Source organism: Chelonoidis abingdonii, chromosome 17 (assembly GCF_003597395.2).
Source record: "Chelonoidis abingdonii isolate Lonesome George chromosome 17, CheloAbing_2.0, whole genome shotgun sequence".
Lineage (NCBI taxonomy): Eukaryota > Metazoa > Chordata > Testudines > Testudinidae > Chelonoidis > Chelonoidis abingdonii.
The window spans coordinates 38,242,714-38,265,844 of NC_133785.1; the positions used below are offsets into that span (position 1 = coordinate 38,242,714).

Sequence of the window (23,131 nt, forward strand, 5' to 3'; positions counted from 1 at the left end):
TTTATTTCCACTACTTCCTAATCTCCAAGGCAAAAGGAGGTCTACGACCGATCCTAGACCTGCGAGAACTCAACAAATTCATGATAAAGCTGAAGTTCTGCATGATAACCCTGGGGACCATTATCCCGTCCCTGGATCCGGGAGACTGGTATGCCGCCCTCGATATGAAAGATGTGTATTTCCACATCGCAATTTACCCACCACACAGACGGTACCTCCATTTTGTGGTCAACCATCAACACTTTCAGTTCACTGTACTTCTGTTTGTCTTTCTACAGCTCCGCGTGTGTTCACAAAATGCATGGCTGTAGTCACCGCCTCCCTCCGGCGTCATCGGGTACACGTCTACCTGTATCTCGACGACTGGCTCATTCAAGGGACTTCCCAGTTACAAGTACCGCAGCACCTGCGCATCGTCAAAGACCTGTTTGGGAGCCTAGGCCTGATTATCAATACAGAGAAGTCTACTCTGACACCCATGCAGAAAATAGACTTCATAGGAGCGGTTCTGGACTCCAATCTGGCCAGAGCCTGCCTCCTGCAGTCAGGTTTTCAAGCAATGGCTTCAATTATTCGAGGTCTTCAAACCTTCCCGACAACATTGGTTGTAGTCGGTCAGCCTAGTAGGTCACATGGCCTCCTACACCTTCATGACCAAGTGTGCGAGGCTGCGCCTCCGTCCCTTTCAAACCTGGCTTGCTTCAATATATCAACCACGCAGACACAGCCTGGACTCGGTGCTCACTATTCCCTGGAAGGTTCTGGGCTCCCTAATCTGGTGGCTAAACCCCACTCTAGTCTGTGCAGGGATGCCATTCCACCCACCGCAACCATTGATGGCCCTAACCACGGACGTGTCATCTCTGGGTTGGGGTGCCCACCTCGAGGGTCTTTGCACTCAAGGCCTCTGGTTGCCTCAAGAGTTGGCCTTGCACATCAATGTGCGGGAGCTGAGAGCGGTCCATGTAGCATGCCAGGTGTTTCGAGACCATCTCCAGGGCCGTTGTGTATCGGTGTTCACGGACAACACAACAGCCATGTTTTACATAAACAAGCAGGGCGGAGCATACTCCTCCCTCCTTTGTCAAGAAGCCGTCCACCTCTGGGACTTTTGCATAGCCCACTCGATCGATTTGGTAGCGTCTTTTCTCCCAGGAGTCCAGAACGCTCTGGTGGATCACCTCAGCAGATCCTTCCTCTCTCACGAGTGGTTGATTTGTCTGGACATCATCCATTCTGTTTTCTGGAATTGAGGTTTTCCCCACATAGACCTCTTTGCCTCCTGAGAGAACAGGAAATGCCATGTGTTCTGCTCCTTCCAGGGTCACTCCCCGGGCTCCCTCTCAGACGCATTCCTGATCCCATGGAAGAGGCACCTACTCTATGCCTTCCCACCATTTCCACTCATCCACAGGGTCTTACTCAAGCTCCGCAGGGACAGCGCCCACCTGATCCTGATTGCTCCAGCATGGCCGAGGCAGCACTGGTACACCATGTTGTTCGACCTCTCAGTGGCAGATCCGATTCCCCTGCCATTCTGGCCAGATCTCATAACACAAAACTTCGGCAGGCTTCTCCATCCAGACCTGCAGTCTCTTCACCTCACAGCATGGTTGCTGCGTGGTTGAGCCAGTCTGAGTTGCGTTGCTCTGCCTTGGTCCAACAGATGCTCTTGGGCAGTAGGAAGCCTTCCACTAGGATGATATACCTGGCCAAGTGGAAGCGTTTCTCCTGCTGGTGCGCTCAGCGTAACTCAGTCCCCAGGCAAGTGTCGGTTCCTACTGTCCTGAACTACCTCTGGTCCCTGAAAGAACAGGTACTAGCGGTCTCTTCCATAAAGGTGCACCTGGCAGCCATCTCTGCCTTCCACCCAGGGGAAAATGGCCAATCAATCTTCTCTCACCCCATAGTTTCAAGGTTCCTCAAGGGATTGGAACGTTTGTACCCTCAAGTCAGATGCCCGACCCTTACCTGGGATCTCAACCTGGTGTTAGCTAAGCTTATGGGTGCTACTTTTGAATCACTGGCCACCTGCTCGCTGCTGTACCTTTCCTGGAAGACAGCCTTTCTCATCGCTATTACTTTGGCAAGACGAGTATCTGAGCTTCGGGCCTTGACAGCGGACCTTCCGTATACGGTATTCCATAAGGACAAAATACAGCTGCGACCACAACGCTCCTTGCTCCCTAAGGTGGTGTCTGCTTTTCACGTCAATCAAGACATCTTCCTCCCAGTCTTTTTCCCGAAGCCGCACTCATTGCGTTGGGAACAACAGCTGCACACCCTAGACGTTCGCAGGGCTCTCGCCTTTTATATCGAGAGAACAAAACCCTTCCGAAGGTCACCTCAGCTCTTTGTAGCTGTGGCAGACTGGATGAAAGGCCTACCGATCTCATCCCAACGAATTTCATCTTGGGTAACATCCTGCATCCGTACATGCTATGATTTGGCTCACGTTCTGACTAGCCACCTCACCGCCCATTCTACTCGAGCTCAAGCTTCATGTGCTGCCTTCCTGGCCCATGTTCCCATCCAGGAAATATGTCGGGCAGCTACCTGGTCATCCATTCACAACTTTTTCTCACATTACGCATTGGTTCAACAGTCCAGAGATGATGCAACATATGGCTCTGCAGTTTTGCATACTGCAACATCTCACTCTGACCCCACTGCCTAGGTAAGGCTTGGGAATCACCTAATTGGAATTGATATGAGCAAGCAGTCGAAGAAGAAAAGATGGTTACTCACCTTTGTAACTGTTGTTCTTCGAGATGTGTTGCTCATATTCATTTCAAACCCGCCCTCCTTCCCCTCTGTCGGAGTAACCGGCAAGAAGGAACTGAAGGGCTGTTGGGTCGGCAGGGGTATATATCCGGCGCCATAATGGCGCCACTCCAGGGGGTGACCCAGCCGACCCACCGAGTGTTGCTAAGGTAAAAATCTTCCGACGAACGTGCACGTGGTGCATGCATACGTAGTTGGAATGGATATGAGCAACGCATCTCGAAGAACAACAGTTACAAAGGTGAGTAACCATCTTTTATTTATTTTTTTACCAAATGGAGAGCAAGAATATATAAAGAGCAAAAAATGCTGATTGTTAAAGGATTTTCATATAGGTGCACTTAGGGAAAGTAATTCTACAGGACAACTTATTAAGCAAGTGCTTTTCTCTATATGCCCCCTTTTTTTTAAATCCAATCTGTCTTCATTATGCAGCGTATTCATAATATATTAAGGGGGGGGGGGGAACCCATGATTCCGTGCAGGATGGAGAACAAGTGAAGAAACTGTGCATTTTCCTCCTTGTTTTTAAAACAAGTTTTTCAGAGATGTTTTCCTGTGTTATTTTGAAGTGCTCTGCTATGACCTCCTACTATTAATCTGTTCTACCTCTCAGCTCTCTGTAGACATATAGCTATCTGCCTGTATTTAGACAGCATTATAGTTTTTGAAGGACACAAAGCACACATTTCAAGGATTTCCTATAGCTCTGGATACAGAGATAGGTGGTCAAAGTTAGTTATTAATGCAGGCTTTTATAATTACACTGATATTGTAAAAAGAACAGGAGTACTTGTGGCACCTTAGAGACTAACACTGGACACTACAGTGCTAATAAGCGATGGTGACAAACACTACGCTATACCGGAAACCTACTGACTGCTATACTTACCTATATGCCTCCAGCTTTCATCCAGACCACACCACAAGATCCACTGTCTACAACCAAGCTCTACAATACAATCACATTTGCTCCAACCCCTCAGAGAGAGACAAACACTTACAAGATCTCTATCAAGCGTTCTTACAACTACAATACCCACCTGATGAAGTGATGAAACAGATCAACAGAGCCAGAAGAGTACCCAGAAGTCACCTACTATAGGACAGACCCAGCAGAGAAAGTAACAGAACGCCACTAGTCATCACCTTCAGCCCCCAACTAAAACCAATCCAGTGCATCATCAAGGATTTACAACCTACCCTGAAGGACGATCCATCACTTTCACAGATCTTGGGAGACAGGCCAGTCCCTGCTTACAGACAGCCCCCAATCTGAAGCAAATAGTCACCAGCAACCACAGACCACACAACAAAAACACTAACCTATGAATTATCCTTGCAACAAAGCCTGTTGCCAACTCTGTCCATATATCTATTCAGGGGACACCATCAAAGGACCTAATCACATGAGCCATGCCATCAGGGGCTCGTTCACCTGACTATCTACCAATGTGATATATGCCATCATGTGCCAGCAATGCCCCTCTGCCATGTACATTGGCCAAACCGGACAGTCTCTACATAAAAGAATAAATGGACACAAATCAGACGTCAAGAATTATCACATTCAAAAACCAGTCGGAGAACAGTTCAGCCTCCCTGGTCACTCAATTACAGACCTAAAAGTCTCAATATTACAACAAAGAAACTTCAAAAACAGACTCCGGTGAGAGACTGCTGAATTGGAATTAATTTGCAAAATGGATACCATTAAATTAGGCTTAAATAAAGACTGGGAGTGGATGGGATTACACAGAGTAAAACTATTTCCCATGTTTACCCCCCCCCCCCCCCCCGTTCCTCACTGTTCCTCACAACTTCTTGTCAACTGCTGCAAATGGACCATTTTGATTACCACTACAAAAAGTTTTTTTTCCTCTCCTGCTAATAGCTCACTTTAACTGATCACTCTCGTTAGAGTGTGTATGCTAACACCTATTGTTTCATGTTGTGTGTGTGTGTGTGTGTATATATCTATATCTTCCTACTGTATTTTCCACTGCATACATCCAATAAAGTGGGCTGTAGCCCACGAAAGCTTATGCTCAAATAAATTTGTTAGTCTCTAAGGTACCACAATACTCCTGTTCTTTTTGCGGATACAGACTAACATGGCTGCTACTCTGAAACCAGTATTGTTGTAGTCCTTTTTATAATGGACATACTACTTATTCATTGTATTTCCTGTACTAAGAATGAAAAATACCACAATAAGGGTATATGTGTTAGATTTAATTCCTGTGGCTAGTAAATTTTCAGTGATGGCCAAATTTCATGTGTGTATGCTTCAGAGGGCAGAATTTGGGGAGTACAGATTCTCCTCTTTAAACAAAGATTGAAGGGAGAAGAGTGTACCTGTTAATGCTTTTTAGGAGCTTCTTTTGGGTTTATTACTCTGCCACATAGAAATCAGCTGACTAATGTTCATATTCAGTGATTTTTCTTCTGTATCATAGTCTACTGTGCCTTGCTTTGGTGACCTTTGACTTGAAGTGCAGTGAAGACCCGTTCTCATACAGGATCCGATGCATTGCTCATTGAAGTTCAGGGACAGACTCCCACTGACTTCAGCAGGCAATTGGATTAGGCCCCAAAAGGGCAGACTGAAGCTCTGTCCTGTATTTACTCGGGGGTGGCTAAAGGCAAATACTCTTCTCATGTCTGACCTTTTCAGTGCCAAATGGAATGCTGACTTGGGGCTTGCACAGATTTTGAAGGACTTGAAGAGAGTATGTTTAAATCTCTTGTTCTTAATACGGGCTACTGGGTTGTTGGAAATATGGCCATGTACGTGCCTAAATGGGAATGAGCTCTTCTGGAAAACTGGCCCTGAATGCAGGGCTGAGCACTTTTTGGAATCTGTTCCTACAATCTTTCTCTTTCTTTTACTTTACACCAGCAGCCAGTGTGCCTATGTGTCCATATGGGATTAGTGCATTAGTTCACCTTCCTAAGAGGATTGACTTGTCTCTTACTGGAACTGTCTTACTATAATGATAAAATAAAAACATACAAAGAAGCTGATCTAGGTCATCATTCCTGCAGGGTCTCTTCAAATACTGACTGAGTTTTGTAGTGAATTTGATTCTTGAGCACATCGGTGCCTCAATCCAATCTGAAATTGACCTCTTTGTTGCCAGTTTAAAATCTTAGCATTTTCCATGCCTCCTTGTACTGTGACTGTCTCAGGTCTTAACCTATGTGCATGGTCAGTAATTATACAGGAAACCTGCACAAAACAACCTAGGCTAGGCGCTTAAGAAGCGGTGATTCACTAAGCGGCACTTTATTCTCTGTCAGGCCAGAACTCGAAACAGTTTAGGAACACAATAAGATGAGACCTGACACGTTCATACAAAATAATGAATAATATTTGTATGATGTATAAATAACCTGCAGTACTCACTGCCATAAGACACCATTGAGAGCACGGGTTAGATTCTCAGCCAGTGGAAATGATCTTAACTCCAGAAAAGTCAGTGGGGTTAGTGGTTTACACCAAGAGTTGAGTGAAATGTTAAATATACATCTGGATAATAAGAACATCCATGCTTACAGAATGGATTTCATTTTCAAATTCAGAGAGCGAGCCCTGTGAGGAGGCAAACCTTCATGCTGCGAATGCTAATCCTAACTTAGCAGGGACCTGCTTCATGGTTTCAGCTATCCGCAATTCCATGTTCTACTGGGTGCCCAACACAAGTCCAAACTCTCTCTGTTTTGACTTTCATGTGAGTAATCTTTGTTCTTTAATGGAGCCACTTACATGAATAAGGGTATGTCTGCACTCAAACAGTACAGCTGTAGCACATCAGTGTAGATGCTACCTATGCTGACAGGAGGAGGAGTTCTATCAGCATAGGTAATCAACTCCATGAGAGGCGATAGCTAGGTCAGCAGAAGAATTTTTCCATTGACCTGGTGCTATCTACATGGGGACTTCGGCTGGCTTAACAACTCCCCTCAGGGGTGTGGATATTTCATGCCTCTGACTGAGGTAGTTTTAAACCAACCTAATTTTCTAGTGTACACCATGCTTCAGACTAGTCGCATACATTGAAAGGACTGGGCCCAGTAGCATGAGCAAAGAGATGAATTCAATTCACCTTATTCAGGAATTGAGGTATAAACTCTCCCTCCTCTCACCAAGGTGAGGACTTAAAATATTAAATTGCAGTTTTGTTGTCTTGAAAAAACAAAGGAATTTTAGATGAAAAATTGTTGCAATGTTAAGCGTAGATAGCTAAAAAAAAGGCAGGAAATACTGTAAGAAACTCAATTTTTGCAGCGTCAATTCCTCTGCTTTGCATATTTAATATTTTATGGCAAAAATGTAACACAGAATCCAATGTAAACTACCCATTTCAGGCCCAATTCTGCAACCTTTACATACAGAAATAATTCTTATTCTACCCTGTAAGACTTCTCACATGAGTGGAAATTGCTCTGGTGAGTGACATTTGCAGAATTGGGCCGTTAACCAGAAAAACAGGGAAGGAAAAGATTGTAAAACTGGCAGCATTTTCTGTAAATTAATTTTCACTTTGTGAACTTGAAATATCTGCTAAAATTAATTTTCAGTGATTTCCAGTAACGGAGCAAGCGGCAATGCTGCACTGCATAGCAGGAGTTTGAAACTAATGTAAAACAAATATGAATCCAGCTTTTTTCCCCACTAACATAAACATGTGCTGCAGTAAGCAGTTCTAAAGTGCACATGTACAGGCAGAATTGCTACAGAAAGGTTAACCTCTGCATTTTGTTAACCTCTGAAATCTTAACACTTTCAACCTTATTTGTATGCTGTCAACGTTAATATCATATACTGCATAATACACTTATTGTGTTGGGAAATCTTGAGTACAATAGTCTTTAAATAAAAAGAAAGTTGATTGGCTTTAGTAGAATTTAAAAAAAACCCTACATTTCAAAGGAAGAAAGTGCATTTGCTTCTCCCTTCAAAATATCTTTGGGCCATTTCTGCTCTTAGCCAAGTGTCTCCTCTGGAGTTACTCTGACTTCAATCAGTCTGACAAGGTGGGTATTCACCCATCAAAGCTTATACTCCAATACATTTGTTAGTCTATAAGGTGCCACAGAACTCTTTGTTGCTTTTTACAGATCCAGACTAACACTGCTACCCCTCTGATACTTATCAGTGGATTACTCTACTCCAGATTTACAGTAGTAATAACTGGGATCAGAATCTGAATTCTTATTTCAACCATAACTCCTAGAAACAGTTTTTGCTGAAGTTTTAGTTTGTAAATTCAAGGTTTTATACTCATTCAAAAGTATTGTAGGATCATCATACAAAGAGACTTTTCAAGCTATATATAGACAGCTTATTCTATGCTTCATCCTTATTGTACCTTCGTGTTTCTGTACTATCCAGTAAAGTTCTCTGGGGGGATCCTTATCACGTTAAAAACAAACAAATGGGGCATTTTTGGAGGGTTTTTAACTTAATCACAGAAGCTGATAGACTGTAAGATTTCTTCAGCTGGACAGCCTGTACAGACTTCTTGCAACAATAATTAAGCATTTTACGAACAGGTATAATCCTTCAGTGTACTGAAAAAGTGGTGGAGTTTTTATTTTCATTTATTTATTTATTTATTTATTTATTTTTTAAACAAAGGATTGTGCATTAAGGCAAATTACTTCCCCAAATATTTTACTAAAAAATTTAAAGGCTAAGAAGTATTGACCAGCTGGTAAAGTCTTTCTTTTAATCACACAGTAAGTGTGTGTTTGTTTAAACAAAACCAAATGTTAACATTCTTTTAAAAAGGGGTATTTTGTGTAGGGGAAAATATTCAGATGTCTTACTGAACATATAGATCTATTTATCTTTCATATTTTTAACAATTTCCTCTGGTATTTTATTTGACTAGCTATAATTAACCAAAGACATACTGAGTGTCGGGAATAGATCGACAATGAGATATTTCTATCCAAATACAGCAACCATCTCCATTAGCAATGGTATGCTTTTGGCAGCTTTCTTGGTACAGACATTGTTATTTGTTGGTTTTCCATCCTAATAATGTGTTAAATGAGGAGTGCTGCTATGTGGTCAGGAATCATGTGATCATCAATAAATCTTCTGTGGTGTGATCAGATCGCCAGTGACAGGCATAGATTGAACACCTAGACAGACTGTCTTATGTACCTGGAGATTGAATGCCACCCGGATAAAACTGCAAACAATTGGGCCCTGTAGGATTTGCCTTCATGATGAATTAAAGATTCTCTCACAGACTCTTTATTCTGAAGTGTGTGGTACTGCATTTGTGATATCACAATTCTGTAGCATTGGATAATAATATCAAACACAGAATTATAATTTTGCTACAAAAACAAATTTCTGCAATTCCAATGTGTGTCTCTCACTCTTTCAAAGCTCAATGAAAAGGACTTTTGTGTTTTCTCTTTACCTGAACGATCACAGAGAGAGGCTAATTGTGAGGAGCTTCTGTGAGAACAAAAGAAGATAAATGTATTTTTAAAAAGCAGAAGAATGAGACAAAAAAGAAAGGACTCTTTCAGGATGTTTCTCCTTCCACAGCCCAGCGATCACCATATTGAGGGCTCAGTATTACTGATCCACTGATTTTTTTTTCTTTTTTTTTTTTTTATATATCCTCTTTCACAAGACTCAACAAGCTTTATAGAAGTACCAACTATATACATCTTATATTTGGAGCACTTCATCCACCATCAAATCGCAGCCCCTTCTAGAGTGGAAGATGGTAAAAATTATAGCTCCAGCAACTCTACAGTAACTTAGGGAAAAATAATGAAGAGGAAGTTTTCAATTTAAATTTTATATCCTATCTCACACTTTTTTTCCTCTCTTTCTTTTTCTCCCCCCCACCATGTTACCTCAGTAGTAAAAGATGTATGTCCAATAGGCATTGAATATAGCACTTATAAATTTGCTGGACATGGTACAATTTCTCTTAGCTGGAAATTATATTGGAGGAAGAGAAACCATGGAAAATTCCCACGTCAAATCCTCTGTGTCAGATTGAAATGTAGACTCTAAACTGTAACCTCTTAGTATCTCATGCAGAAATGACAAATGATAGGGTTCACCCCGGTGTATATAAGTGTAATTCTCAAAAATGCATGAATCACTTATGTGTTTTTTGAAAATTGTATCTCATTTGTCTATAAAGAATGAATGCTGAGTTAGCTGTGGATAGAGTTAAAGCTCTACATCTGAGTGTGGAGGAATGTGGGGCGTGCATTGTGGTTGGCTCTGTCAGACGTGTAAGGAAGTTTGTTGTGAAATCAAGGAATCTGTGTGTGTTTGGATGATGAGATATTTGGGAGCCGAGGGTTGTGAAAGAAATTTTGTGTAAGTGATATCGCTTTACTATCATTTAGCTAAGGCTGAGCTCCTTTGTAAAGCGCTTTGAGATCTCTGGATGAAAAGTGCTATGTAAGAGTTAGGTGGTAATATTTAATTGGTGCTTGTGTTAGTGGGATATGGTTTTGAGCAGCCTTATCTCCAGGCAAACAAACACTTTGGTTTGGGGTTATCATTTGCAGCAGCACTGTTGATTTTTGTTTTTATTTTTTCTAATCTAATTTGATTGGATTCAGGTTTTGAGCTTCTCCTGGGCTTGGAATAAGCCGGTATAGCTCTAATTTTTGTAACACACGTTGGAATTATATTTTTGCATACAGAATTGTTTGTGCCTTGGGCCACCATGTGAACACCAATCGGGCAGGTAAGAGCAGTGCTGTGCTGTATGTTAGGTCCAGTAGGAAAGTGTTAGCAATTTGGGATGGTGGGAAGTTAATTGTTAACCTAGTGTTAAGTTAATTAAGACCATAAGGATTCTCTCTTTAATGTTGCTTATTGCATACTTAAAATAGAACTTTATATCTTTAAGATTTTTTGGGGACAGATGTCATAGTATAATTCCTCAGTCTGAACCTTAGAGTTCAAATATGAGGTACTAGCATAAACTCCTCTAAGCTTAATTACCAGCTTAGATTTGATCTCGCTGCCACCAGCCAAAAATTCCAGTGTTTTGGCTCACTCTGGTCTCCCCAAAACCTTCCCTGGGGAACCCCCAAGACTCAGAGCCTCTGAGTCTACCACAAAGGGAAATAAACCATCCCCCCCCCCCGACCTCTCTCCCACCCCAGAATTTCCTTTCTGGGCTAACCTGAGAGTTACGATGCAACCTCTTTACATCACAATACCAAGAAGCATGTCTCCTCTCTTCCACAAAGAGACAACCAAATACAGGAACAGAAAAGATTCTATCTCTCTTTCCCCTCCACCAATCTCCTGGTTGCTCTGCAGAGCTTCACCTCTAATCTATCAAAGAGAATTCCTCCCCTTCGCCTTAGGCTCACCGCAGAGAAAACTCAAACAGTCTAAAAAGTAAAAGAAAAAACATATGATAACTCTGCATCAACAACAATCAAGGGCTATTACTTAAAAGAAAAATTGATAAACAGACTTATTCAAAAGAGATTACAATTTAACCATTCCAGCAAACTACACACATGTAATGCAAAACAAAATATATAAAAAGCCTATTGTTTTGCTACTTTGTACTCACAACTTTGAAAACTGAAGATTAGAAGCTTACAGATAGAAAAAGATCCCTCTTCATAGCTGAGAGCCAGACAAAAGAACACAGACCCAAAACATTCCCTCCCCTGAGCTGTGAAAAATCCGGTTTTCTGATTGGTCCTCTGGTCAGGTGTGTGGTTCCCTTTGTTAACCCTTTACAGGTAAAAGAAACATTAACTCTTAGCTATCTGTTTATGACAACAGATCTCTTTGGAAAGTAACTGCAGATACTGGGCCAGGTTGTGCTCAGATGCTATGTGGTTTTGCAGGGAGCCAACATACGGCACACTCAATCTGCCATCTTGTACATCTGGGCAGAAGAGTAATTTGTACTTTTCTCCCTGGAGATTTCTGTGTGTCCCAGAATACAAGACACCCCCAAAGGAATGAGGTGAGCCAGTGCCAAGTGCATGGAGTAGAGTATGCTGCATTTTTCATAGGTGGTGCAGCCACAGCTGCACTGCTCTTGTGTCCTGTGGAGCTCCAGAAGGAACTTTGCCCCAGTGTGTAGCTGCTGCGTGTAAATGACATGACTGAGATTGTAGCAGATCTTCAGTCTTTGACACAGCCTGATCCAAAGCCCTTTGAAACCAATGGGAGGGTTTCCATTAACTTCAGTGGGCTTTGCATCAAGCCAATAGTATTGACCTCACTCTGACTGGACCTGATTCTGCAGTACTTGGGCTATATCTGCCACCTGTCCTTTTTCTTCAGTGATTTTATGAACAGGCTTAATTTGGCCGTTTGTGTGTGGGCTGTAGTTAAATTCAGAGGGTGAGTAATCCTGATTATCTGTGAAAGATTGCAGCAATCAGACTTTTACAGTAAAGTATCCTTTTTAATTGCAGGAAAATGTAGTTTGATACAATCAGTCCAAACAGATTGGGCATTCTTTTAATTAGTGATGAGGGTTTGTTAGCTTGTAAGCAGCAGTTAACAATATGGAGAGAAATTGTTTAGAATCAGCTGGCAGAATCGCCTGTGCACAGGCTCCAGCTATCTTAGCTTGGACAGCCTGGCTAAACTGTGCTGTGGCACATACTCAGCCCCCACACGGAGAAGGCTGCTGGCTCTCTCTGTGGAAGGAACATGCTGTCTCAAGAAGAAGGCCCAGTAGGATAAAACAAAGCTGCAAAGAGAACACAGGTCTCCCCTAAGGCAACAACTTTCACTTTTATGTAACAGTCATTAAATATTCTTCTGACACAAGGTAACTTGCCAAACTTAAAAGTTCCTTCTGTGTGCACAGAGTGTGGGGAGGTCACATGAAAGGTATTGGATGATGTTTATGTCTTTTTCTTCCTCAGTAAAGATCTCTTTGTGAGGAACAATTCCATTTACACTCATTTCTTTCTCCCTTTCCTTTGGTGGTTCTTTGTAGAACTAAAGTGGGGGAAGGAGGGTCATCAAGACATTTTTTTTCTTTAGTGGGAACAGAAAAGTTGCTTTCTAAAGATTTTCTCCTGCTCTAACAGGCCTTGAATTAGAAAGAGAGAACCTGAAGTGTAGGAGATTTTACCAGCGACTGCTTGGAAAACAACCAATATTTATTGTGCCAGAAGTAAGACTTAACAAATTTTTGCCTGCAATGGCAAAAAATGCCCAGACATTTGTTCGTGATCAGTTCTTGGTAGGTTACCATCTGTATGTAAAAGGCCCTGTCCTTGGATCTTGCTGTGGTCCTTAAAAATCTTTCACCGATCATCCATTTGAAGCCCTCAGAGTTAGAATTCCTCCTACATAAATTCTCTCCTTCCTTCCATAATTTCAACAAAGAAAATTGGAGTCACAGGCTGTAGTGATAGATACATTGTGTTTAAAGACGATTAAGAAGGCAATACTTCTGAGAGTAGATTTATTTGTGTTACCTAAAGAGAGATTCAGTTCCATATGTATTTCAAAATTAGACTCTCCTCAGAGCTCCATCAGTAAGACTCTGATGAATTGCCTCATTTGGGGGATGAAAGAAGAATACCTAAGTGATGCTTCAAAAGGACGGAAGATGTTAAAATCTTGGTAATGGACTTTAAATTGTGTACCGACAAACTGCACTAAATATGCACATTTCTCAGCAGGCTTTTGTGAGACAGCTAGTTGGCTGAATTAAATTAACAAACTTTCAGTATTACAAGATATTTTTATGCTGGTGTTTTTTTGTTTTTGTTTTTTGGGTAGGGGTGGAGGTTTGGCATATTCTGCAAGAGATTGAGCAGGAGGCTATGTAAACTTCATTTTTGTGGCTGCTTCTTGAGCTTCCTAGGCTATTCCATCTATAAAGCTCTCATTCTCTGTCTCAGTATACTACAGATACCACTCCCTTCCTCTCAGTCTAGGGAGCTCGGATGCTGTTTCTTAATCTCATCCTACTAGGGGAACTTACCTAAATAAGGATGATGGGGGCTCTAGTAAGATGACTAGGCACTGGTCTTCCCTCAGAGATTCCCATTATAAGACTGAAACAGGCCAGTGCTGGATCCTAAAAAAATAGGACAATGTATTTAAAGAAATTATAACTGTTTGTGCCATCAGTAACCAGTGTCCTGATGATATTTTAAATGTGCATGGAAGCAATAATTATCCAAAACAGGAATATTCAAAAAGACTTCGATACAGCTTTGAATTTTAATGCACTGGTTTCATGTATATGATACGATTATTGGTTGAGAATTTTGCTTTCCGTGAAATAGACAGAAATAATTTTGACTGTGCCTTTTGGCTACAGATACCTTGAAATCCTATTTGGCAAATTGATTCTGATGCTTTGGGTGAAGGAGTGTGAGTGATTGTAGGTTAAGGGTTTGGCTGAATTCCATTCTCAGGATCTTTATCATCCTTTTAAGAAATTACAGCCCCCTTCCCAAAGAAACTAAATAGCACTTCCAGCACAGCCCTGATTTGATTTGAAAAGAGTTCATATATCATCAGATAAAGGAAACAACAGTTGTTAGGGAGGGGATTCCCTTAGGGAGTTGGCTAGCCATGGGTTGCTTTTGTTTGTGAACCAGAATATGGATTTTTTTTTTTTCAGATGGAGAAAATATACAAAGTAATGAGAGCACCAGGACAGTACAATATGTAGTCATAATGGCATAAGCAATAGAAATTCAAGGAGCAGTAAAATACACTTGATATTGACAAGATTGTCTTCTCTCAAGAGAGAATCACAATTTGACAGATGATCTGAGTGAAATGTTTAATAATAATGGTATTTTACATTGTGTTAAACTATTCATCTGGGAATCTCCAAGTACCTGACAAATGGGGCACTGCTTCCATTTTATAGATGGGGGAAACTGTGGGCTTAGCTACACTTAAGTTTTGTCAATTCAACTATGCCAACATAGTTGAAGTGACAATCCCCTTCTAGCGTGGACACAGTTGTACCAGTATAAAGGTGGCCAACAGTAGTATGGCTTACTCCAATATAAGGCACCTTTTTTCCAGGAGAGCTAGGTCTACACTAAGGCTTTTACTGGCATAACAATCAGTTTAAAAAAAACCTCAGACCTCTAACCAACATACCTATGCTGGTAAAACTTTGGTGAGTAGGCCAGCATAAGGCTAAAACACCAATAGGTGACTAGTCAAAGATTACACAGGGGGTCACTGGAAGAATTGAGAACAAAACCCATTTCTCCTATCATGAGCCTCCCTTTTTAACTAGTCTTTATGAGCGTGTTGGTGTTTTTGGTTTAGTAGAGAAATAAAGGAGTTACTCAAAGAATATTAAAGCCAAATTCTGCAGTCTGGTAAACACATGCAACTCCCATGGAAGTCAAGTCAGTGAGCCATATGCATGTAACTGAAAATGATATTTGGTCTAAAGTCCAAAATATGTGCAAGAATGCTAGGTGAAGGGCCCAGCTTAGTTACATTTAAGAAAGCACCTAATAGATTTTGTTTTCTGTACAGTGAGACTTGTCAGTGTTCTTTGGAGGTCTAAGAAAGATTCACAATGTTCTGTTAAGGTCCAGACGCTTGATTTTCTGTTACTCTTACTCAAGTTTTGCTCTGTCTGTCCTCTAAGCCTATTTGTGGTTTTATCTCTGCCCTATTGTTCCTCTAATTGTGAATTTACTCCTAAAAATATTTGCATTTCCCATGAACCATGATCCAATATATTTTCTCTTTCTCTAGGAAGGGTCTTCAGAATGAGAAGTTTACATTTACTGCATGTTCTTGGGGTGTGTTCTAGACTTTCTTTTCTAGCAATTGAAGGCCCCATAAAAAAGCTAATTCTATTTTCTGTTGTGTTCTTGGGTGGGGGGAACCTCTTGGGGCAGTTAAACTGTGAATAACAGGCTGGATTAGGTGCAGTGGTCATAGGCCTTTAAATCACAAATCTTTCTATTTGTAAAAATCTCATTTATACAGCTGATGAAATATTTTTCATGAAAACAGTGATATGAAAAGTACTCAGGATGTTAAAACTGAGACACACTAATAAAAGCAAGGAAATTGTGAATGAAGGCTACCATGGTGCCTTTAAATCTCTCTATTATTTTGTATTGCAAGAAATGAATTTATATGTAGTTCAAATAAGCCTTCAGTAGTCTAGAGGGACTGATAGCAAAGGCAATGAGGACTGCCATAGATTTTGACAGCAAACGGTGAATGGCATAACATTTCCAGGAAATGAAATGTTACTTTTCTAAGTGAATAGGTATTTCTGTGCCATCAGGGTAAAGAATTATTGTCTCATCTGAGGGGTAACTTGTATTTCCCATTTAATAATTTGTGTGAGGAGTTTCTAAAGCTGGCTTTCTAGATATGATCATCAAAACCTTCAACCAACAGATGTTGGTAAGGTAAAAGTGTAGCAAGGTATATGAGTTAAATCTGGATAGTTACGAACATCAGATGTCCAAACGATCCGAGTTCACCTGCTGTTTAGTCTGTGCAAGGTCATTACGTGACTTATGAACCTGTGTACTTACAACATCATATAACACTTAATGCTATGTCATTCCAATGCCATTTTGACTGTTAAGAATTTTGAGAAATAAGATTGTTGTACCAAAGATCATATACTTAACTGATGGGCATGGAACTTCCTAATGTTTTCACCGTTGTGCATATCCTAAAGGGTAATTGTTTTTGTGCTAAGTATCAGAGGGGTAGCCGTGTTAGTCTGGATCTGTGAAAGCAGCAGAGAATCCTGTGGCACCGTGCTGGCTCTCTAGGAGCTTCACTTCACTTATGCTGGTCTAAATAAGGAGTAATCAATGTAAGATCAGAAACACACTAAGGATCAGACTATTCCCATTTATACCACTGTAAATCTGGAGTAACTTCATGCACTTTGCTTTTTTCACAGTAAAATTAATAAGGCATCAGCTTACTTATGCACATAGACATCTCTACTATGTTACTGCAAACGCTGCCCAGAGGTGGTTAGCAGAATTCTGTAAAAAGTCAGATCTTTCTCTGTGTGGCTGATACATAGGTGTAAGTGAAAATTAATGGAGAATAGGACCTTCAGCAGTTGCAGGCGATAAAAGATTTTTTTCCCCCTGTAATTTCAAGTTTGCAAGTATAACTTACAAGGGGAAAAAATAAGATGGACCAGCTGGTGTTGTTAAAACCATCACTGCAGTCAAAGGTCAGAGTTGAAGGGAGAGAAGAACAATCAGGTGACTCTTCAGTGGACATCCAAAGCTATAGTCTGCCATTAAGTAGATGGTGGTTAGGAAACCAACATGAGACCATCATGCCAGTTGATCCACTGAATAGAATCGGCATTAACTCTGGAGTCAGATGGCTGCTTTCCTACCTTTCTGGCCATCTGGACAGATTTCAGTAACCAAACAAACCCCAAAACAAATTCAAGAATAGTTTTGAGAATTGGGGTTGCCAGGCATCTGGTTTTTAACTGGAACGCACGGTCGAAAAGGGACCCTGGTGTCTCTAGTTGGCACCACCAACTGGCTGTTAAGTCTGGTCAGTGGCGCAGTGGGGACCTGGAGCTAAGGCAGGCTCCCTGCCTGCCCTGGCTCTGCGTGTGTCCAACAAACAGCCAGTAGGTTCTTGTGGCCCCTAGGTGCACGGGTGGCCAGGTAGGCTCTGCATGCTGCCCTACCCCCTGTGCCGGCTCTGCAGTTCTCATTGGCCATGAATCTCCCGCACTCAAACTCCCTCCTGGAGTCTGCTCTTCCCTGCCCTAGCCCTGAGCCCCCTCCTGTACCCCAAACACCTCATCCATGGGCCCACTCCAGAGCCCACACTCCCAGCCGGAAATGCACCAGGGTGGTAGTGATGGAAGGCTTAACTGCCATTGGAACGTAGGTTAGAAAGGCCAAAAGCGTCCATCTGAATGGGTGCTTCCCTGCAGTGTTGTTACCCCCAGCCCTTCCCAAAAACGCAGCCCCCCCCACAATTAATGGACAATTATGATCTTCTCTCTTACAATAAATACATTTCAGTAGAGCGAAGTCAGGGAATTTCCATCCCCTGCCTTCTCCCTCTGCACTTCTGCCTTTCATGCCTGGTGTAACTGTTATCAGAGAGTTTCCCTTTTGTTCTGTCGAATTGAAGACTAGTCCAAACCTGTCAATCGATGGGGTAGAGCTGAGCTGCTCCCGTGTCAGGCCTACCAGCTCTGTTCTGTCTCTGGACAGACTCTCACAGATAGCCTCCAGAGTTCTTGTCTGCAAAGAGCAGAAAGGAAATCTCTGTCCAAAACAGTGTGTGTGTGTGTGTGTGTGCGCGCATGCGTATTTTATTTATATATAATATATACAAGAAGATCTACATTTCCTCCTTGACTGGATGTGGTGCTTAATAGTATTGTTGCAATTTATGATAATTACAACTCTAACTACTGCATGAAGTAGGAAATTCAATCTGTATCTAGTGTATTCCATAGAATGCAGTTACTGCAGCCCAGCACTTACTTTAACCTGCAGCATTTTTGTATTCTTTGCAATTTCTAGAAATAGTGAAGTGTGCTACAACTTCATCTATTTCCCCCAGGAGACTGGCATTTCTGTCCCCTCCACTCTGCTTACCATATGATCTCTCTCTCCTCTTGCTGATCTTGGGAATGAACATGCAAGGAATATGGAATGTTCTATTGCCAGCCTCAAGCTGATCTTGGCCAAAGGCCAGTCTCCCTCCCCCCCACCTTCAAATTTACAAGTTTTCTTTCCAAATTCAAATAGCAGCAAGAAAAAGACTCCACCTCCACTGCCAACAGGAAGTTGTCATGTCTATCACACATCCTGGTAAGAGAACTGAGTCCATTTCAGGTGGTGGTTTTGTGTCTTAATTTATATGGGCTCTGTTTCCTATATTTTACCATTGCTAAATCAGTCTTGACCACATCCAGGTTCTTTCTGTTTTTTAAAATGATCTTCTTTATATAGTGTACACCATCATTAGGGGAATCTTACAGGAGATAAGCCTTATTCCAAAAAATGTTTTCAGTATGCTCTCTCTAATTTTTTCATCTAAAGACCATTTAGATTTATCAGATACTTCATGAAACATTTTTGGTTTTTTGTTCTCATTTTATTGATGTTGATCTGCAAGATAGGTGTGATTGCCAGTGCATTCTTAAGTGTGATCCAGGTTTTGCTTAGACAAGAAGTCTGTCTGACAAATGAATATAGTGAACAGTATAAATATCTGCTGGATTTCTGGGCAGAAAAGAAATCTTTTTTTCTGAAGAGTCCTAATGGTTAAATCCTGATCTCAGTCACATTCCTCTACCCTCCACAACAAGAATTGCCTGAGTGTAGCTGAGATCAGGCTTTTTGCCTTAACTCTTATTGCAGAGCTGAAAAAACTTGTCTTCTTTTGGGGCATGGAAGGGGGGACCTTTTTGTTATGGCCTGGATGTCCTGGTATACAGAACTTATTAAAATGGAAGTAAGGATTTAGAATCTGAGCTTGTGTACTGAGATAAGTGTCTACATGTATGAGAGGTTCCATGCACTTCCTGAATTCCACTTTTCTCCTCTGCATGCTTTCATATTGGAAAAACACATTTCTAAAGTGTCATCATCTCCTACAGCAGTCTGAAGTGGCACTTGAGCAGTATGACACCAGAGGACATCATCAAATAGATTTCTGAAGTAAATAAGTGTAAAGATTTCATTAATTTGTATGTGATACCAGTACAGTTAAAGCCGTTGCATAGAATGCTTTCTGCGTGTAAATATCACCCTGGTCAGTGTATGGTGGTACTGCTTTCACTGGTATACATAACCCCCTAATTACAGTAGATATTGTAAAAAATATATATTGACCTTCACATGAGTCCATAATACCTGATTTCTGCTGTGCATATTTGTCTTGTTCAATTTTTGTAATGAATGATTGTCATAAACAGATAGGTAAGGGCTAATGTCTCTTTCACCTGGAAAGGGTTAACAAACAACACCTGACTAGAGGACCAATCAGGAAACAAGATACTTTCAAATCTCGGTGGAGGGAAGCCTTTGTTTGTGGTTTTTGGGTTTTGCTTTGTTCTCTCTGAGTCCTGAAAGGGACTAGACGGTGCCAGGTTTCAGCCATCTCCTCTCAGATTCTATATATTCAGAATAGTGGTATTGGTAGAAAGGCGGTTATGTCTTTTGATTGTTTTCTGTATTTGCATACTGTATTCTGGCTGTTAGAGTTTTTATGTGTATTTGGCCTGAGTATTTTTAAATTGTATTTCTGCTGGAGGAGGCTTTTTCTCCATCTTCTATAGCTGAAGCCTGTAATTACATCTTGTATTTCAGAGATTTTTATTTTGTCTTTCTTTTATTAAACTTTCTTTTTAAATACCTTAATTGATTAATTTTTTCCCCTTGTTAAGGCAAAGGAAGGGAGTCTGCACTCACCAGGGAATTTGTGGGAGAAAGGAGAAAGGGGGGAGGAAAAACCTGCTCTCTGTGTTTATCTCTGTCTCTGTCTCCGGGAGAGAGGGGGAGAGGGGAAGGTAAATGTCCTCTTTACTTTAGATTCACGAAGCTTGAATCTGTATTGTCTCTGGGTGAGGGAAAAAAAGGGGAGGGGGGAGGTGGAATTCCTCTGTGTGTTAAGATTCAAGGAGTTTGAATCACAGCATCTTCCAGGGTAACCCGGGGAGGGAAAGTCTGGGAGAGGCAACGGTAAAGAAAAGGGTTTACTTTCCTTGTGTCAAGATCCAGGGGATCTGGGTCTTGGGGTCCCCAGGGAAGGTTTGGGGAGACCAGAGTTTATCAGGCACTCAAAGTCCTGATTGGTGACAGCGTATCAGACCTAAGTTGGTAATTAAGCTTAGAGGAATTCATGCTAGTACCTCATTTTTTTGGACTCTAAGGTTCAGACTGTGGATAAAATACTATGACAATGATACATTGAGCCTAAGCTATGGTTACCTTTTTAACTCTGTTTTCTTCTTTGTTTCATATGCTTCTACAAAGACCAAAAATATTACAAATGTATCTCAATAGCAACCTGTTTAACAATGCATCCAGAAGCCTCTGTTTTAAGTTAGATTACGCTTATATTTTGTTGATGTTCTACGCAACAAAGCAATAAAATGATAAAATCCCTGTCAGTTTGTTTATGAATTTATGTGTAATCCACCTAATGTAAATTGCAGGGTTATTTTCTCTCTCCTTCTATACATCATTATTTCAGATTACTCTGTTGAAGCATTAAAACTGGTTAGCCCTTACATTTAAAATATGTATCGATTGCCTGCTTTTCTGTTGCTAAATTATTTGTATTTGTATTTTTGTGTTCATCTTGGGTGATAGAATAACTAACTATATGTAATTCATGCTCCTTTTAAAATATTTTCCTTTTGAATTTGTGCTCATTCTTTATTCCTTAACTGGCAAACACAGCGAAAGTTTTCATTGGACATAGCAGCATTCTTTTTCTCCATTATATGCACGTACTGGTACGTACAACTTTTTCCTTGTGTGTTAATGGTATTTAATTGTTGTCTCACCAGCATGTTCATTCTAGAAAGAAAAGTTGATGATTGACTTGAATCAAATTAATAATGTCCTGAACCTGTAAGCTGTTCAGGGCCCCCAATACGAATGAAATTGGAACCTCCCAAGTCTTGCCTTACTTATGTGTGTGGTTATGTCCCTTGTCACCATGAAATCCAGGCATCTCACAAACATTTAATGAACTTATCTCTCACATTTTATGGATGGACAGTTAAAACAGAGAGATTAAAGAACTTGCCCCCACAAAAAGTCTGCCTAGCTGGATAAGAAACCCAGACAGCCTGAATCTCAGTCCAGTGATTGAATAGTAAAACGATGCTTGGTGAATCATGTCCTAAAAGGACTGTTTAATGTGAAAACTTAACAGAACCAAGTTCTTCGTTTGTTTGTTGCTTGCAATTCTTTAGTTTCCAGGAAATTTCAAAGTCTGCAATTATCTCTAGAATAATCTGAATTTTTTTTACACAGCGCCTAGAACAATTGACTTTTGGTCCATGACTGGCTTTCCTAGGTGCTATAACAACACTAAGACTACACCTCTATCCCACTATAACGTGGTTGTGGGGAGCCAAAAATCCCTACTGCATTATAGCTGAAACCCTGTTATATCAGGGTAGGGGGGGCAGGGCTCCGGTGGTGATTTGAAGAGCTCCAGGCTCCAGCCGCTGCAGGGAGCCCTGGACCCTTTAAATTACCAGTGAGCCCCGCTGCTGCAGCCCTGGGGTAGCAGCGGAGGGGCTCCAACGGGATTTAAAGGGCCTGGGGCTTCCCGCAGCAGCTGGAGCACCAGGCCCTTTAAATCGTCCGTGGAGCCCCACTGCTGCAGCCCCGGGGTAGCGGCAGCAGGGTTCCAGCAGTGATTAAAAGGGCCCAGGGCTCCCCGCAGCAGCCGGAGCCCTGGACCCTTTAAAGCACCACCAGAGCCCCGCTGCTACCGTGCTCTACGCGAACCTGTGTTATATCGGGTCACGTTATAGCGGGGTAGAGGTATATTACTACTATAATTAACAATAAGGTCTTCTGTCAGATGTTGTTGCCTGGAAGTGGGCGTGTTGGGTACTCCCAACATGGTGCCAGGTTTTAAATGACTGGAGCATAAAGAATCCATAATACACAAAGAACTTTAATAATAATGATAATAATAATAAATAACAACAACTTGGGAACTGAGTAGCCCACAGGTGCTGCCCACTTTGCGACCCCATGGTGGTTTTCATTGTTGACACCTGCTCCTAGATCGGCTGCTGTCCAAAACTTCCAAACCTCATCCAATCAAATTGGAGGGTCATCTCCTGATCTTGGGGCAAAAGCTGCCCTATCCTAAATGCTTCTCCACCCAGTTAGCTGTTGGCACTTTTTAGGGTTGATTCCTTATACTGGTGACCACTAGGTTCCCAGAGCTGTATTTGCCACTCAGTGTGTGTTACTACTCTCTACCATGTAGAGGTTACAGTTGGGATTTACTCTTCATGGGAAATGAAGCCATAGTGGTATTCAGGGCGGATGCAAGGAGATGTTTCGAGCCCTAGGCAAAACTTCCACTTTGCGCCCTCACACTCCCGAGCCCTGTGGCAGCTCTCCACACACCCCCCCCTCAGCAGCCCTCTCGGCCTGGGGAGCCGTGTGACAGCTCCCTGCCCCAGCTCACCTCTGCTCCGCCTCCTCCCCGAGCACGCCATCGCTGCTACACTTCTCCCATCTCCCAGGCTTGTGGCGCCAATCAGCTGTTTGGTGCCGCAAGCCAGGGAGGGAGAGAAGCAGAGCGAGGCGTCATCCTCAGGGAAGGAGGCAGAGCAGAGGTAAGCTG

General features: G+C 41.8%; 1 protein-coding gene across 5 annotated transcripts in view; it reads left to right on the top strand.

Moving 5' to 3' along the window:
• Positions 1 to 23,131, top strand: part of FHIT (fragile histidine triad diadenosine triphosphatase) — a 1,173,656-nt gene that overhangs the window by 286,591 nt on the left and 863,934 nt on the right. Inside the window, exon 1 of one of the 5 annotated variants that reach the window (XM_032781827.2) lies at positions 6,394 to 6,518. The exons of the other annotated variants lie outside the window; for them this stretch is intronic. The gene's annotated coding sequence lies outside the window, so the exon portion shown is untranslated. Of the gene's footprint in view, positions 1 to 6,393; positions 6,519 to 23,131 lie in introns of those variants that run through there. 5 annotated transcript variants of the gene reach the window in all.